The 17,607-nt window shown below is 36.9% G+C and overlaps 1 non-coding gene across 1 annotated transcript; it reads right to left on the reverse strand.

The window, feature by feature from the left end:
- Positions 1–5,885: 5,885 nt before the first annotated feature.
- On the reverse strand, positions 5,886–5,991 carry LOC119471919. Its single transcript, XR_005201019.1, has one exon. It is a non-coding gene; the product is annotated as a U6 spliceosomal RNA (small nuclear RNA).
- Between the last annotated feature and the right edge of the window lie 11,616 nt (positions 5,992–17,607).

Raw genomic sequence — 17,607 nt, forward strand, 5'->3', positions numbered from 1 at the left:
GAATGTAAAGGACCTCTTCAAGGAGAACTACAAGCCACTGCTCAACGAAATAAGAGAGGACACAAACAGATGGAGAAACATTCCATGTTCATGGTTAGGAAGAATCAATATCATGAAAATGGCCATACTGCCCAAAGTAATTTACAGATTCAACTTGACTAGAGAACAAGCAGAGGATTTGAATAAACTTTTTCCAAGAAGACATGTAAATGACCAACAAGTATATGGAAAGGTGCTCACCATCACTAATCATCAGGGACATGCAAATCAAAATCACAATGAAATACTACCTCATACCTGTTAGAATGGCAATTATCAGAAAGTCAAAAAATAGCAAGCATTAGGAAGGATATGGAGTAAAGGGAACCCTCGTACACTGTTAGTGGGAATGTAAATTAATACAGCCATTATGAAAAACAGTATAGAGTCTCAAAAAGTTAAAAATGAAATTAAAATGGTTAAACACATATCTACATCCCGCAGAGTCTTTCTTTATGCACTTCTGCTAATCCACTTACTTGATCAGTCAGTCATCTTTACTCCCTTTGTAAAGCACGTGGAGCACTCCTCATTAGGACTTTACCCATGCAGTTTCCACTCCAAATTTGTGTGGGAATTTAACAAGAGTGGGATGGGTCTGTGTCCAGCCTATTTACGCTCTTGGTAACTGTTATTGAAATTATAAATGGAAAAAGAAAGACAACAGTTGTTTCATGAAATTTAAGTTGTATGATTTGCAAAATTTAGCCAAAATCAAATTGCCAAAAAAAAAGGAAGAAAAGAACATTGTTATTGCAAATCAAAAAGTCCACAGTGGTGATTCTCAAGATTGAGAACTGTTGATTTAACAAGGTCTATTCTCAATTTTCAATTGTCTCTAAGTTCTTTTTCTATTTCAAAACAAGCAAAAATAAAAACCTAGAAATTACAAAAACATTATTGATACTACTTATGCCAGAAAGCTCAAATTGTCAGTCATAATTAAAGAAACGACCTTGTCCTACACTTTTTTTAAATGGTGAATATATGTATATATATATATGCTTTAATTTTTTAAAAATGTTTGAGAAATACATGTGTTTTAAAACATATATATATATCATATAATTTATCTCACTGTTTCGTACTAGTTATTTCACTGTGGACTGCAGGCCCTCAAGCACTATAAGTCCACATACCAAGTGTGAAGACACGTGTTCCCACATGAGTAAAGGCAGTGCTGGAACACAGGGTCAGGTTGGCATTGCTGAGCCATCCCTGGCTTTCCCTCACACCAGGAAGATGGCCACAAAGCCAAGGAGCCAGTGGCAGGGATGCAGGGCTGGCATCTCCAACAGGAGAAGGTTTTTGCCTTATGCTTCTCTCTCCTTAGCAAGAGAAAAATCTTTTCCAAAAGCCCCTATTAGACTTCGCTTTATGTCCCACTGGCAGAATTGTGTCATTTGCTAACCCCTAATCTACTTGCAGACCAAGAAGAATGGGATCACCATGATTGGCTGGGAATGAATCATGAGCAGCCAAGTCTCAGGGCTTTAGTCGGTCCAGTTTTCTCCTCCTAAGCTGGGAGGATTCCCATTCTCACTGAACAAGTTGTTTCCACGCGTCTGAACAAAATCAGGGTCATTTTAGCTAGGACATAGAGAACTTCTGTGTAGGAGATGACAGTGGTAACCACTGCATCTGATTTAAACCAGCTACTGGCCTGAGCATACACCTTAAGAGAATACATCCACACCCAGTTATTAAAATCATTCCAAAAAGGAGACTACAATATTGTATTTACAGTATACAACTAATTTAAATATATATACACATGTATGTTTACATTACACTTATACTTTTTAAAACTGGAAGAGAATATATAAAACATTACTGTTGTGTTGGTTTTATGAGTTAGTTTTAATTTTCTAATAGCTTTTTATATTTTCTCATTTTTTTCTAATAGATACATAATCACTTTAATAAACTGAAAAAAAACATTATTTTTAATGATTTTGTGTAATAATATATTCATGTCTCCCAATTGTACAGCAGTTTTATACACATTATTTCACTTTTTACCTATAAAATTGGGGTAAGAATAATACTTCATAAGAAAAATGCAATAGCACATGTAAAATGCCAGGGATAGTGCCTGGTAGATAATGGAAACTCATTAAATACATACTATTGCTATTATTTCACATTAACTCTCTGACAGAGGTAGAAGGGAATTACTGCCCTTCTTTTATATTAGACAACCAAGGCCAAGAGAAGTTCAGTGATTTGCCCAAGATCGTGCCACTTGCCAAGACCAGTGTTCCTTTCAATTACACTATCAATGTTTCAATGTTCTTCATCCATGGTGCAGATGATTTTAAAAAGTTGTATTCCTAATTTCCTGTCTAAAACTGGGATTTTGTTAAAATAAAATTTTTTCATTTTAAAAATCACAATACAATATATTTCTTTTTGGTTGTTGAAATAAAATTTACATACCATAAACTTCACCCTTTTAAAGTATACTATTCAGTGACTTTTTAGTATATTCATGAGGATGCACAACTATCACTATTACCCAATTTTAGAACATTTTCATCACTCCAAAAGGAAACCCCATATCTCTCAGCAGTAACTCCTGATCTCCTCTCCCTGGAGTCCCTGGCAATCACTAATTTGTTTTCTGTTTCTGTGTTTTACCTATTCTAGACATTTCCTATAAATTGAAGCATACAATATATGGCTCTCTGTGACTGTGCTCTTACTTAGTATGAAGTTTTAAAACCTCATTCATGTTGTAGCATGTATCCATATGTCATTCCTTTTTATGGCTAAATAATATTCCATTTATGGATATATCACATGTTATTTAGCTATTCATCAATTATATGCTAAATTTATAGGCACAGCAATTTGAGAGTTAATAAACAAACCAGTATATGAATTAGCAAAATACAGTAAACCAGTAAAATAACTAAATGAAATGACAAGTAATCAAAAAACAAATCAGTAAAATTCAGCTTGTCTATTCCATCCACGACTTTTTAACTTTTTATTTGTACCAGCACTGGAAAACTCTAAACACTGTTCACCTTAAATAATAAAATATCAGCCATACTTCTATTAAAAATTAAATATACATTTTCACCTTACCCTGGAAGATTTTTTTGTTTGCTTTCTGTTAACTTACCAGAGGCCAAAATATTCTAATTATTTCCAGAATCTCCTGTGCTTCGACTCATCTGCAAGTCTTTTGGCCTAGAGTCTCTCAACTATAAACTATAAAATATGTGCATGTCTGATACAGATACAGTGTTTATGGGAAGCCTGGTTTTCCCTTCCCTGAGGCTCTGAGATCTATGCTTACTTTTTTCTGTATATGTTTAAATAGATGACCACTGGGGTCCTGTCCAACTCCAGGAGCCTAAGATTCTAGTTTTTTGGTTGTTTGTAGTCATCACCACCCTCATTCTAATTCTATTCAAGTCAAGTAATTTAGATGGGACTTAACTTCTTGAGGTTCTGGTGGCAGGAGGAAACGGAACAAAAGGACAGTGATATCAGATGTATCCTATTATAGCAACCCCAAAGATTTATATAGCACTTCATAATTTACAAAGCACACTCCCCATGCTGTTTCTCATACAGTTTCCTATGTAGCCCCTTGAGTATGTCAGGCTTTTTATCAAGCAGAAAATGAAATTTGTGAACTGGTTCAAGTTCACGGACAAATAGCAGATCTGGAGCTCCTGCTTCTCAAAGCCTGTTCATTGCCTTGTCTCACCAAGCACCCACCTCCAATGGCACTGGGGCTGTGAAGAATTAGCAGCTGAAAGGCAAACAGTGATGACCAGCACGCGTTTATGGTGTTCACAAGGGTGACTTCACTGTCATGCTTGTGCCGAATGGGAATAAAGGGAAGGGGCTCACAGAAGTAAAGCAACAGTCAGAGGAGCAAGCAAAACAATGTCCAAGTGCAGTCAAGGCCAATGCCTCCTGGACTATGTGAAAAAGAATACTCCGCACTACAAGCACCTCATTTACCAAAAGCTTCCAAGAGATGAGAGCTTTCAAATTGCTTATGGAAAGTCATTTAGAGTTGGCACTATCCATCCAATTTGAAACTTTTCCACCAGAACATTGATTGGTGACATAGTGGTCTTCACCGTGAGCTTCTACAAATATATGTTAAGTTGCTATTAAGGATCTGTGGACAGAGAAGGCACACCACCACAGGTAAGCCATGTGTAAAACAAGCAAACTTTCTTGCTCACATTTCAATCTATTTCAACATTCATCAGGTCCGTCAAAATTTTTACCAGACTCCAAGACCTACATTTTGCCCTCACTTTTACTAACATCAGCCATTCCTTTATATACATCAGCTATGAATATACCAGGTGTTTGCATATAATACTTCATTGCAACCCATCTGTGAAGGAGGCGTTATTATCCCCATTTTACAGATAGACAAACTGGGCTCAGAAACAGATAATTTGCCCAAGCTACTTTGTGGGTAGAGCTGTCATTTAAATTCAGGTCTCTGTTGTTCCAAACCTATTTTCTTTCTACTAAATTGCAATGCCTCTGTTCTAACTTTTAGTATTTCAAGCAAAACCCTGAAATTCTAAAATAAATAACTAAATAAAATTTTTCAAAATTAAAAGCTTTTGCTCTTCAGAAAAAAACCTGTTTAAAAAGGCAAGCCAGATTGCAATAATAGATATGCAGTTTAAATACATAAAACATTTTGAAGAAGTTTTTATTAGTATAAACTTGTAAGCATTCAAATTTCTACATATACTTATATGTACTATAAAGTAAATGAATGAATAATGAAGCTGTCTTGATAAGCACAGTTGCAACAGACATTAACTCCTGTCTCCAACAGATTGCTGTATTTTGTTCAGATTGCATAGAATTGAGACTATCATAATTCACATATATTAACAGATACAAATGGTAATTGTCTTTTAACAGCAGTTTGTGATGTCAAGCCATACCTCGGTAAAACAGATGACAAAAAAAAAAGCTTTATTCTGTCTACACTAAAAATCTAGTTCACCTGCTTGCACAAGTTGACATGTTAATTATCCACAGTGTGTTAAAAATGGGTATGTGTCACATTTTAGTGTGCATGTTGTGTTTTTTAACTTTTAAGTTTGGGGTACATGTTCAGGTTTGTTACATAGGTAAACCCATGTCATAAGAGTTTGTTGCACAGATTATTTCATTACCCAGGTATTAGGCCTAGTATATAGAGTTATTTTTTCTGCTTCTAACCTCCTCCCACCCTCCACCCTCAAGTAGGCCCCAGTGTCTCTTGTTTCCTCTTTGTGTCCATGAGTTCTCAGTCACTTAGTTTCCACTTATAAGTGAGAAAATACAGTATTTCGTTTTATGTTCCCTGTGTTAGCTTGCTAAGGATAATGGCCTCCAGCTCCATCCATGTTCCCACAAAAGAAGGATCTCATTCTTTCTTATGGCTGCATAATATTGCATAATGTATACATATCACATTCTTCATCCAATCTGTCATTGATGGGCATTTAGTTTGATTCCATGTCTTTGCTATTATAAATAGTGCTGCAATGAACATTTCTATGCATATGTCTTTATGGTAAAATGATTTACATTGCTCTAGATATAAACACAGCAATGGGATTGCTACGTTGAATGGTAGTTCTCCTTCTAGCTCTTTCAGGAACTGCCACACTGCTTTTCCCACAATGGCTGAACTAATTTATACTCCCACCAATTGTGTATAAGTGTTCCCTTTTCTCTGCAACTTCACCAGCATCTGTTATTTTTTGACTTTTTAATAATAGTCATTCTGACTGCTGTGAGATGGTATCTCATTATGGTTGTGATATGCATTTATCTAATAATCAGTAATATTGAGCTTTTAAAAATATGAATGTTTCACGAATTCCATGTCATTCTTGCAAAGGGGACATTCTAATCTTCTCTGTATTATTCCAATTTTTGTATATGTGCTGCTGAAGCAAGCACACATGTGTTTCTTATAATTTTAGTAGCCATTTAAAATGTATTTAATATTTTAAATGAATTCTTCCCAAATTGATCTCTAAATTCAATGCAATCTCAATCAAAATCCTGCAGGTTTCTTTGAAGAAATTGAAAAGCAGGTGCTAAAATGTATACGGAAATGCAAAGGACCTAGAATAGCCAAAACAATTAGAAAAAGAATAATAAGGTTAAAGGATTTATTACTCTACTTGATTCTGAAACTTACAAGAAAGCTACTATAATCAAGACAGTGTCGCACTGAGGCAAGGATAGACCTATAGATTCATGGAACAGAATAGAGTCCAGAAAACATAGCTAAATGGGAAAATCAGCAAAATAGTGCTGCAACAACTAAATATCTGTAGGGGGTAAAATTAAGCTTACAACATATTTTAAAAACTAACACAAAATACCCCATAGACCTAAACAGTAAGAGCGAACACTATTACATTTCTGAAAGAAAACATAAGAGGAAATGTTTGTGACACCAGTTAGGGAAGGTATTTTTAAACAGGACACAAAAAGCACAACTCATAAGAAAAAATATAAACTTTTTCAAAATTAAAAGCTTTTGCTCTTCAGAAAAAAAAAAACTGTTAAAAAAGGCAAGCCAGACTGAAATAATAGATATGCAAAACTTATCTACATATCTGACAAAAGTCTTGCATCCAGAATATATAAAAGATTGTTACGACTTAAGAAGGCAAGAGCCCAATAAAACGGGGAAAAGATTTGAAGAGACTCTTTACAAAAGAAGTTATACAAACTCCAATAAGCACATAAAAAGATGTTCTACATCACAAATTCTGAGGGAAATGCCAATTAAAATCATAATGAGCTACTTATACACACTTGACAATATCAAGGATCAGTGAAGAGGTAGGGCAGCTGGAACTCTCATACAATGACTGTGTCAAAGTATAAAATGGTACTACTTCTTATACAGCTAAACATATACAAGCCATGTGACCTAGCAACCTTTATGCTAGATATTTACCCAAGAGAAATAAAAATATGTCCACGTAAAACTTTTATATAAATGTTTATAGCAGCATTATTTATAATCATCAAAACTGGAAGCAACCCAAGTGTCCCTTACTAGTGAATGGATAAACAAATCGTGAAGTGTCCAATGGAGTATTACTCAGCACTAAAAGGAACAAAATATTAGTACACTCAACAACATAGGTAAATCTCAAAAATATTATGCTAGCTGAAAAAAGTTAAACACAAAGGGCTTACATACTATGATTCTATGTGAAATTCTAGGAAAGGCAAAACCATAGCAACAAAAAGCAGATTTGTAGTTGGTTAGCCGGGGCCACGAGTTGGGGAATAGATTAACTGTGGGGGCACAAGGGAACTTCTAGGGTGATGGAAATGTTCTAATTTGATCATGGCAATGGTTATGCAGCTATATACAATTACCAAAATACATTAAACTATTCACTTAGAATTTTATCTTATGTAAAGTATATCTCAATAAAACTATGGGGAATAGATTTTTTGAACATACTAGGGATTTATTTTTTCTTTTTAAGGGGTTTCTTTTGGAGAAAAAAAATGTACCTAGAATAAGAACAGAAGTATGTTCCCTCTGAGAAAGAATCCTTAGAAAATAGAAATTAAGCCAAAATATATAACATTACCTATGTCTTTTAAAACTTTTCTTGTCCCTCTGATTTCCATCTTAAGAAAAATTAGAAATAAATCAATTACACTTTAAATACATTTGGCAGATTTGAATATGTGCAGGACTGCTGAATATTAAATAGGTTCCCAGGGAAATTCTTTGTAACAGAATACCTTTCCATTTGACAATAACCCTTAAGGTATTTAAAGACAAGTGAGAAACAGACTATTTGGGTTTGTTGGGTTTTTTTTTGTTTCGTTGCTTAGCTATTTCATCATGCTTTCCTACCTCCAGAAAGCATATTTATGACTCATCAGTCAACACCCAGTGTCAGATAATTAGCTATTAACATACTTCACCTATACTGTGATGAAAATGATATCACAACTTACAAGAGATCCCCTTGAAGATGAAACTGAAAGAAATGGTGGCCACATGTTGTTTCAAACCTGTATTCATTACCCCTCCTGACTGCATGTCATACAAAAGGGGCCAAACAGATGTGTAAAAATAGCTGTTTAACAGGGGGAAAATACTGTAAAATTGTTTATGGCAGGACAGCGGGTTCTTATAGGCAAAGTAAATTACAAATAGATTTCTCAATTACTTTTTAAAGCCTAGTATTTGATTCTTATATAACAGTCAAAAATCAATTTTGCATGGAATTTATGTGAATGCCTCATTATTAATAAAACAGCGGTTGGCGGCTGCTACTTCCTCCTCACAACGGCAGCATGCAGTGGGGAAGCGTTCCCGTGCCAGGCTATGCAATTCTTTATCTTTTTATCCTCTGGTTCAGCATCATAATATAGAAGAGGAAGAGATGAATGCTAAGTAAATTTTAGGCTTGGGCTTCTGACAGCATCTATTTCATTGGGGCATGTGGGTGCCCTGAGAGTACTTGGTGATGGGTGCTGAGAGAAGCCCTCACCCCACTCCCTGCTCATATTGTACCCTGAAGGTCTTTTTCAAAAAACTAAACTTATAATTAAGCAAATAGCTCTAGTTGTTGAAAAAGTCATTGAGCTCTGTCTCTTGCCCTATTCCTAGCATATCCCACCTCAGTGCTAGAGTTCACTGCTGACCCTATGAATCGATTCAAAAGGACTGGCCAGTGGCACTTTTCTCCAAATTGCTTTATTTCTCCAAAAGAAAATTATTAATTTTGAAAAGAACTTGCTCCTGACCCAAACATTCTAAGAACATAACAAGTATATTTCTCATTCAACAAATAGGAAATTTGAATTCCACTAATGTCTACAGACCATAACATTCTGCTCCCTACACTGTACTTGATTCATCAAACCATGAACACTCTCCGCTTCCCAAATGAAAAGTGTAGTGTAGTGAGAAAACCTAGCTTCTCTGGATAGCCCTCCCTAACCAACTGGATGACTTTAAACAGTCATATCACTGTTTTAGGCCATATCTGTTAACTGGTAAAATAAGAGAGTTTTCAAAATTATCTGAGGTTTCCTTCAGCTAAGATTTGGCAATGAGAAGAAATCATTATATTCCCATTACATGTGAAAAGCAAAAAAGGAAATTCTATTTTTGGCCAACAACATGGAGAAAAGCTCATCTTCAGAGGTTACATTCACCTAAAGAGTAGCTACCTGCTATTTCTTCTATTGGGTGCATGCCTCAAAATTGCTAATGCTGAAAAAGGCAGGGCGATACACTGAGTGCTTGCAGCCAGTTTCCAGAAACTGATTCCTTCTTGATTTGAATATCTGCTCTGTGCATAATTACACCTGGTAATTGTGAACAAGCTGTGGACAACGCTCTTGCCCCCTTGGCATTTGTGTCAACAGTTAATTAGGAATGAAATGCCAACACAGTTTTTAAAGCAACCCCAAAAAGCTATAGTAAAATCTAGTTTAATAAACAGACATGCATATCAGATGATTCCTTGCAGATACAGAATACCAAGAGTTTACTTACCAATGAAAGTCAAAGGTAGACAAGATCTTATCCACAAGTTTTTTTTTTTTTTTCCGTTCATTTTTTTGTTGTTGTTGTTTGTTTGAGACAGAGTCTGTTGCCCAGGCTAGAGTGTTGTGATGTGATCTCAGCTCACTGCAACCTCTGCCTCCCAGGTTCAAGCAATTCTCCTGCCTCAGCCTCCTGAGTAACTGGGACTACAGGCATGCACTACCACATCTGGCTAATTTTTATATTTTTAGTAGAGATGGAGTTTCGCCATGTTGGCCAAGCTGGTCTTGAACTCTTGACCTCAAGTGATCCACCTGCCAAAGTGCTGGGATTATAGGCGCGAGCCACCACACCCAGCCCCTACAGGTTTGTTTTTAAGAACTGGATTTGATATGCTATTGAGAAAAAAAGTGGCTTAAATATATCAATTTACTACAGAGTTTTAAAAAATAATGACTTTTTCTTTTATTCTTCTGCTAAGTATTTACATGATTAATCTGACTTAACTTCACTGAGAATCACACAGTTGCTCCAACTAAAATTAGTATTATTTTAGGGAAAGAATGAAGGATACATTTTTTTTCTCTTAAGTCAAATTCACATTTGGGTTTTGTTGTGCATACACTGCTAATAAATGCAGACAGAAGATTGTTCACTGCTGACTACGGTTGATTGCCTAACAGGCCCTATCCTGCACCCCTACCTATATCCATGCCTTTTGCCCTATGACTTTGCAATTGCTCTCACTACAGAAGCAGATCTACTTTCCATCTGGGCATGGACACATTACTTGCTTGGGCCAATAGAATGAGATGGATTGGCCAGATGTTCCAGCTCCAGGCCCGGGCCTCATGGTCCAGATTTCTGCTTGTTCTCTCCTATTTCTGCCATTGCCATGATGAGGACATGCCCATGTTATCTGTGGGTTCCAGAAAAAGGAGGACAGACGTGGAAGAAAGCAAAGTCACTCTACACAAGCCCAAACTAGGTGAACCAGCACTCAGACTCAAGAGGGAGCTTAGGCAATATCTACCTATCCTTGTAGAAACAGGAGAAAAACCATCTGCTATTGCATGCCACTGAGATACTATGGCTGTTCACTATGTGCCAATTTTAGAGCAACAGGTTACTAGTATACTAATCTTTCCAAATACTACTTGATACTTAGGATGATGCCAACATTGCCAAATCTCCTCCAAAAAAGCGACCATTTGTCTTTTCCCATCTTTATTAACGAGTGCTAAAATTACAGTCGTATTCTTTTGGGTGAACAATCTTCCTCATGTTCGCTCAGCATTTTAGGTGAGAAGTTGTCCAATTTTGGTGCACCCAGAATGACCTAGAGAGCTTCTTAAAATACATATTGCTGGGCCCCACCTCCAAGAGTTTCTGATTCAATCCATCTGGGGGCAGCCTGGACCTGAGAATGTGCATTTCTCACATGTGCCTGGGTGGTGCAGATGCTGCTTCTAGGACCACGCTGTGAGAATCACTTGCTTATTAGGCCAAGATGGGTTAAGCACAATGTTGTCGGTTCACATACCCATCTGTGTTTTCCCAAGGCACATTTTCCATCACCTTCTCCAGCTGACCAATAAATGAGCAGGGCCAGAGCCAAGATTCCACAGCCTTCCAGATGAGTTCCCTCTGGAAGAGGCAGTCTCTGCCGCAAACAGCAGAGTTACAAATCCACACAGAAGGGATTCAGCATCACCCCTTGCCCTGAACTTGCAGTTATCCCAATAGTTTGGGAAACTTCCTGGCTTGCATCCAAGATACCCTGATGGAGGAGGTTAAAAGAAAGTTCACAGTTCTTCTCAGTGTCCACCTGAAAGCATTTGTTCTTAAATTCTTCATCTTTGGATTCACAGGTTTTACTGTCAGGGAAAAATCTTCACCCCATCTATTTAAATGTGTGCAATCAATTTCCGTCTCAAATCCCCATGGCAGGTATTCTCATTTCTTCCCACTTGCTGTGCATGCAGTGATCCCCCACTGGGAAAACAGAACAGCTTTACTCATGGTGAAGCTCAACTCTGTCTGATTTCTTTTTTCAATCATTTAAGTTAAATTTGAACTCAGACACTTGCACATGGCTGCTCAGTATCAGCAAGAGTTGGCAAGTATCTGGGTCTTCTGAGCAAGCTTTATTCACAGTACTGCCTCAGAAAATTACACCAAATTAAAAAGCTGCCCCTTGAAATTTAACATTTTTAAGATGCAATAGGGAAATAGTAAGCAATTATAATGAACTGGCCAGCCTGCTTTACCTTTCACATCCTCTTTTTTCTTTTCCTTTTTTTTCTTTTTAATAAAGCATGGTTTTCATCTGCTAACTGCTTCACTATTCTAACTCAATGGTAGTGCTTTGTAGAAGGGTAGGGTTGCCCTAGAGGTGTGTGAGCACTTGCCCAGGGACCTGGGGAACGTCTGGCACTTTCCTGCTCATAGTCTGGGATAGTGGAAATATTTCCGATCTGTTTTATTGCAGTAGTTTGACTCTATTTTGAGAATATTTTTATTTTGCAAAGAATTTTATAAGAAACTTGATGCTCAATAACTCATTATCAAGCTCTATTTTACCTATAATCAAGTTGTATACTCTTTGACATGTTTAAAGTGTTGTTTTCATGCAAATAGCTATGTATCAAGCATGTACTAATGGCAGGCATTGTGCCAAGCAATTTAGATACAAAGATGAAAATATCCTTTCTTTGTTTTCAAGTGCTTATAATTATTTTGATGAAACAGACACCAAAATGAATAATTTTTCCTACCTTCATTCAACACCTAGCTGGCCTATTATGTTCTAGGCACAGTGCTTACTGTACAGTACACACACAACAATAAAAAGGGTAGGCTTGGTTCCTGCTTAAAGTGTAGTCTTGTGACAAAGTCAGATAGTTATCCCCAAAAAGTGTGATAAATATTATGTCATCAGACAAACATGTGGCAAGAACACAAGGCAGGAGATCTTGTCTATGAAGTTTGGAGAAAGCTTTAGGAAGAAGTAACAAGTTAAAACCTGAAAATACAAAACAGGAAGCTGAGAAAGGAGGAAGGAAGAAGGAAAATATCTAGATGGGCTCAAAGGTTGGTGAGGATTGATATCGAACTGAATTAAAAATTGAGAAAAGTTCAGTTTGATGAGAAAGCGTAAAGGAGGGATCTATAAGAGATGGGAATGAAAAGACAGGAGGGGAGAAATTTAGGGGTTTGGACTTAACCCTATTGGTGATGTGCAGTCATTTAAAGGTTTCACCCAGAAGAGTGACATGAGGTTTGGGTTTAATTAGAATACTTTAGGGTATAAATTAATAATATAGTCACTCCTCATTATTTGTAGATTCCATATTTGCAAAGTTTCCTACTCACTAACACTTATTTGTTCCCCCTAAATCAATACTCATGGCACTTTTAATGTCTTTCAACAGAAAGTTTGAGTTGCCCAAAAAGCAAATTTTCAGTTGAAATTGAACAAGGTGACAGTCTGTCTTTGTGTCTCCAGTCTCATACTGTAAAGTGTTCTTTTTGTGGTCTGTTTAGTGCCATATTTCTTCACATTTTTGTACTTCATGTTGGTGATTTCACTCTTTTAAAGTTCCACCTTCTGCACATAGATAATAAGTAAAAGATAACCATATATTCTTGTATCGTGAAACTCCCAAACCGTCACTGTTATCAATCTTTAGAATTGATACACCAGTCTTTAGAATTGATATACAGAAAAGATTCTTCAGAATCTTTAGAACTGATACACCAACATTTAGAATTGGTGTTTAGCACCCTAAACACAATGCTAAAGTGTCATCTAATGTTCAAAAGAGCAAGAAGGCTGTGATGTGCCTTATAGAGAAAGTTCATGTGTCAGATAAGCTTCTTTCAGGCATGAGTTATGGTGCCATTGGCTATGACTGCACTGTTAATGAATCAACAATATATATTAAATATGTTTAAGGAAGCACATATAAAATAAGCATATATATTGATCAGTTAAAAATGTTGACCAGAGGCTTGCAGAAACCCAACCACATATTTTTTTCATAAGAGCAATAATTCAGTATTCACTAATTCAGTGTTTGCAGATACTTTACAGAAAATACACAAATAACAAGAATTGGCTATATATTGTATAGGGGCTAGACTGGAGTCAGAGGCATAAGTTTGACCTCCCAGGCATTCAATTGAGAGATGACGATGACTTCAACTAAAGTCTTGGCAGTGGAGATAAAGACAAGTAATCATATTCAAGAAGAATGGATAGGATTTGGTGGTTGGTTGGATATGGGAGGTGATGGAGAGGGAAGAATCAAGGATCATATTCTAGTTTCTAGTTTAGGCAATTAGTTGGATGTTAGTAACACTGAGAAATAGAGAACCATGTAGAGGGTCCAAAGTTCAGTTTGGGGCATGTAAACTAATGAATATTAGAAAGGCATCCAAGTTTAAATACCAAATTGGCTGTAGGGTATGCATGTCTGGAGCTCAGAATAGAAGTCTAATAAATGATACAGATTTGAAAGACAGGGAAATAAAGAACCATGTGATGGGAAGAAATCCAGGAAAAGGATCTCTCATCATAGAAACCAAAGGAAAGGCAGGTTGACAATATTACACTAGGAGGTCTTGCAAGTAAGGACCAATAAGCATTCATTGAACTTAGCAACATGGAGGAAACTGATGACCTGGGCAAGAGCCGTTTTCATAGAGTGATGGGAACAGAAGTCAGAAGGAAGTGGGCTGGCAAGTAAGCCTACAATGTTAATGGCATCCAAGGTATCACAGGAAACCTATGGGGAGTTCCAAATGCTTTAGTGAGAAATTATCCTCATTCCATTTAAGGAAAATTTAATGAATAAATAAATAAATTTCCACTGGGGAAACAGTGGAAATTGGAAGGTAATAGAGAATGTGGAAATAGAAAGTTGGGGAGGGGGAGGTCAAAGGGGGAGTTGGAAAACAGAAAAACATATCAAAAGAATAGATGATATAAGAACAAAAGAAACAGGATGTCAGAACTGAGAAAGCCGAGTCCCAAAAACAGATTTGACATACATAAGGATGAATGGTAAATTATGGACAAAACAAGATAGTATTCATTCAGATTCTGTTTAAAGAATTCTGTTGGGGGAAAGAAAATAAGTGTCCATATGTTTTTCTTTTTCAAGCACATACACACACAATCAAAAGTGAAAACAAAAAACTACAAGTCTGTGGTTTGGTATTTGTGTGCTTAAAAAGAAAGAAAAAAGAAAGAGCTGAAGCTAATGCTCAAATTAGCAAACATCAGCATCTCCCACTGTGCCCTGACCGTGTGAAAATGAATACCACGTTGCTGAGAAAGAAATGGCAGAAGAAGTGACCAGTCCCCTGGGTGATCAGACCAAGGCCACATTGCCACCTGTACTCTATGAAAACACTGACACGCAGGTCCCATCTCATGAGAAAACCATTGTTCATTCATTCAGCAGGCATTTACCAAACATCTGTTCTGTGCCTGGTACTGCTCACATGCTCAGGATTTGCCAGTGAACAGAGGAGACCAAGAACCCTGCTTTTAAGTTTATTTTCCAGTGGGAGAGAAACAGACAATGAAAAAAAATTTTTACAAGTAATTTTACAGTATAGAAAAATAAATGCAATGGGAAAAAGAAAAAAGTAGGGCTAATATGAGAAGAAGACAGAGAATGTGAGAATTACCTGAGGAAGAAGAGAGGAAAAGGAAGTCCAGGGAAGGTAGAAACCCAGAAGCTTCTGCAGAACCTCCTTTACCTCCTCTTGAGGGGACATAGTTACATTAGCACCACATAGACTCAAATTGTAACATTTGAGCAAGCCAGTCTCACAAATGGAAGAGTAGATGGAATTAGAATCTGCAAAGATTTAAGGCCATTTGTTACATCCTTTATACATTGTATCAACTCTCTTCAATGTTGTTGATTTTCTTTTATGGGAGACAATAGGTCTTCTAACTAGCACTGGAGTCCTCTTTCTATTAAACCAGACTGCTATCCTAATATGGAATACATACTTTTCTACATTGTTATATTCTTTAAATTGTTTGCTGTAACTTTTAAGATATAAATACTTTTGTTTCTTTTTTATTTTTGTTTTTATGACTAGTATTTATCAGACACTTTATTTTCTCCCTGACATGCTCATATTTGGTAATTGCCACCAAATAGAAAAGGGTTTCTAGACTGATTGCTATGCAACAAATAAAACAAATACACATCTCAGCTTCCCATGACCATGAATAAATGAGAAATCTAGAGGGCATACTTCTCTTGATTTTTATTTTCCCATAAACATGGAACTCTTTATTTTAAAAACAACTAAGCAAGGCATGAACCTTGTGCAGATTCCTGGAACATTAGGTTTCTACCCAACTTGGTCTTGGTTCTCCTCTAGGTAAGAGCAGGAATAATTGAGCAGGAACATGTAGTTTCGTGTCCAAATCTGCCTGGCATGCACGCACAATGACGCCTTAGACTTCGTTGCAGCTCAACAATCTTTTCAAGCTGCTTCACTTGCTCTGCAGACCCTGCTTGCTTGGCAGTACTTAACCAAAGAACAGAGATACCTCATTCCTTCCAGATTCTCTGTTCCTTAGTATTCCCAGCCTCCCCATCTGTTTCAGGAGCTGAAAAGTCCCATAGTGCATCTAGATATTATGAAAACTCCTGATTGTATTTTTCCAAATAGCAATTTCCCTGCCTCTGGCTTCTAATTCTAAATTTTTCTCTATTTGAGAAACAATTCCAGTTTTCCATTCCTTTTTCTGATCAATAGCTGGCCTGTACCTACAATCGATTCCTTCCCCAGCTAGCTCTAAATCATAGTATCAGATAGAAACTGCTTTCTGTTCAAAGGCTCAGTATTATAAAAATAGTCACATTACTGAAACACATATGTAACTTGCTTTTTGTTTATGTAATAAATTTGACTGAATTTTTCTATGGATCAATGCTCCCCAATTTTTAAATACTCCCCCTTGCTTTTGTGTGAGAACATTAGAACATATTTACACCAGTCTTGGGATTACAAGTAATGAGCCTCATTTCTCCAAAAATAACAGACTTCCTCTACCTTCTACTCACAGACAAATCTTCCCAGTCTGAGTTTGAAACTAAAGGCACTTTGGTTTGGGGAGAGGTGTGACCTCCTGTGTTTACACCAGTAATTAGGACAGTGCTTATATAGAAGGCCTGAATGTTTCTAGACATTCTAGAGCCTTGCAACTCAAAGTGTGGCCCTTGATCATTCGCATCATGTGAAAGCGTCTCAGAAATGCAGGCTACACTGCAGACCTACTGAATAGGAAGTTGCTTTTTAACAACATTCTCGGGTGATTCACATGCATATTAAAGTTTGAGGGAAAAAAAATTGAGACGATGTTATGATGTTTGGGTTCCAGGATTTTTCTTCCCAGGCAAAAGCATAGTGTGAAAGAAAACAATGAAAACATTTCTGCCTCTGGCATTATTTTTGGCAAGGCTTCTCTTCTCTAATACAGCTACTATTATGGTCTTTCACTAAATTCACGTCTCTAACAATCAGCAACAAACATCCCAGAAGCTGGGAGATGCTGCAGTCCTCCTGCAATAGAACCCTCCTGGGCTTCTTCTCCCAGTGCTTTGGCTACTGTTGTCTGGCACAAAGCTCAGTTGTAAATTTTATGTTATCATTCCCCTCCCTCTTTTTCCGAATCCCACATTTCTCTAGTGTTGAGAATGCCTGGACACAGGATAAAGTGGAACCCAAAGAGGAAACATAATTACATCTTCTTAACATCTCCCTTGCCTGTGAAAATGAGTGCTGTCCAATATAACATTCTGTGATGATGGAAATGTTCTATATATGCACTACTCGGTCTGAAAGACAGTAGCCAGACACACGTGATTACTGAGCAACTAAAATTGCTGAAAGATAACTGAGGCATATTAAAATATTAAAGAGTTTATTTGAGCAAATAGCAGTTCATGAATCAGGCAGCACCAGACCACTAGCAGTTTAGGGCTTTGGCAAAG

The sequence above is a fragment of the Cebus imitator genome, unplaced genomic scaffold (assembly GCF_001604975.1).
Source record: "Cebus imitator isolate Cc_AM_T3 unplaced genomic scaffold, Cebus_imitator-1.0 Scaffold78, whole genome shotgun sequence".
Classification (NCBI taxonomy): Eukaryota; Metazoa; Chordata; class Mammalia; order Primates; family Cebidae; genus Cebus; species Cebus imitator.